The sequence below is a fragment of the Agrilus planipennis genome, unplaced genomic scaffold (assembly GCF_000699045.2).
Source record: "Agrilus planipennis isolate EAB-ADULT unplaced genomic scaffold, Apla_2.0 scaffold119, whole genome shotgun sequence".
NCBI classification, from domain to species: Eukaryota; Metazoa; Arthropoda; class Insecta; order Coleoptera; family Buprestidae; genus Agrilus; species Agrilus planipennis.
Genome location: NW_020438931.1, coordinates 941769 through 943394, shown reverse-complemented (window position 1 = coordinate 943394; position 1626 = coordinate 941769). Strand labels below are relative to the sequence as shown.

Below are 1626 nucleotides of genomic sequence, written 5' to 3'. Positions count from 1 at the left end.
CATATATATATGTATATATAAATGAAACCGGAACGGCACTTTTGCGCCTATGCTTTTGTTAAATTTAAACATTTAAAGATAACGCCAGCTATAGAAGCGCGTCGTCGCCAGATGATAGACGTTGCGCTAACGGAAATCGCCGATGTGATTCATGAGAATTCAAATCGCGCTCAGCGTTGACTAAATAATACTATTAAATATAAATAAAAACGACGAAAAACAAGAAGTCACAAATGCCACTGCATGCAGAAGAAGTATTCACTTCATAAGAAGATATCACTGACCTTTCCTGTGGCTTTCTTGTATCGAAGGATGGCCTCTCGGATAAGGTCTTTGACAAGAATGTTGCCGTCTCCACAAGGCACAACTACCCTCACACTGCCGAAACAAACCGTCACTTTCATGTCAAATAAACAAAGTTACTACTAAGAGAAGTTGGAGTTAAAATTCTTTGGCGATGCATTTAAAAGACGCCATGCCACACCGACGACCACCAGGTGAACACTCTCTGTTTACTACGACACCTGCCGATATGAAAACGGTTTGCATCGTCCGTTGCCGAGCCAACTGACTACAACATTGTTGAGGCGCGGCCGGTTTAAATAATCGAATCACCAAGTTCGTGAGTACAGTGTCCAAAAGGTCCGAAAATCGGCACTCACAATATTTAAAAATTTGAAAAACAGAGGAAACGTGTGTTCCAACGCTCGCATGCGTTCGTTCATTACTACAGCTAAAAATTTCAAACGAGTTTGGGCCCCCTCCTTGACACCTGGGGCAACCAACCAATAGAAACGGAACGCCAGGTATGTCGCATGCCTGCGCGAAGCCAAACACGCGAAACACTTCAGGAATGTCCGACTTGTAGGACTGGATTATGGACAGGTAAAAGGCATCTCGTGGAAGCTGAGGTAGAATTATTGTTTTGAATAGAGCGGGAGAAGAAGTGCTACCGGCTGTAGCCGATGCAGCTTCGTCAGAAACTCTACCACGAATAAGCAAGACTATAAACTACTATTGTTAATACCTTTCATATACTGCCAATGCGGTGAATGAGTAATACTTCCTCCTTCTGACGGTGTTTCTGTTGGCCTTAGCGAAAAAATGGTATAAACTTCATTTTATTGATGTAAAACATGAGTAGATGAAGATATATATCACAAGAGAATCAGTTCTGTGAAAGTAAACTAAAAAAACCCTAAAAACCGAAATTCCACATAGAAAAGTTCAAATAACTAAAACGCGTTTCGACATCCAGGGTGTCTTCCTCAGTTAGAGGATTTCAAAACTCATTTTAGGTTTCTAAACGTTTTTACATGGGATTTCAGAGTTTTACTTGCGATTTCACTCACATGAAACTATTTCACTTCATAATAAATATTTAAATAGTTACAGTCAATATATAATTTTAAAAAACTGCCTAAATCACTCCTTACAATTTGTCTAAAAAATCGGTTTAGCTGTTTCAAAGTCTAGCCTGTACAGACCAACAAAAACTTTTTTAAGGTCGTTTGTGTCTTAATAGCGTTAAAATAGTTATGAGCTTTAAAAAGGGGTTATTTCGATTTTACAGACGAAAACTTCAATTTTATTTGTAGATGCAGACATGCATAAATATATATAAAT

The 1626-nt window shown here is 38.7% G+C and overlaps 2 long non-coding RNA genes across 2 annotated transcripts in view; one reads left to right on the top strand and one right to left on the bottom strand.

Annotated features, from left to right (window-relative positions):
* LOC112904370 overlaps positions 1-370 on the bottom strand; it is a 7245-nt gene extending 6875 nt beyond the window's left edge. Inside the window, exon 1 of the long non-coding RNA XR_003231052.1 lies at positions 285-370. This is a non-coding gene — a long non-coding RNA (uncharacterized LOC112904370). The remainder of the gene's footprint in view (positions 1-284) is intronic.
* A 648-nt stretch (positions 371-1018) lies between these two features.
* LOC112904371 overlaps positions 1019-1626 on the top strand; it is a 1514-nt gene continuing 906 nt past the window's right edge. Inside the window, exon 1 of the long non-coding RNA XR_003231053.1 lies at positions 1019-1107. This is a non-coding gene — a long non-coding RNA (uncharacterized LOC112904371). The remainder of the gene's footprint in view (positions 1108-1626) is intronic.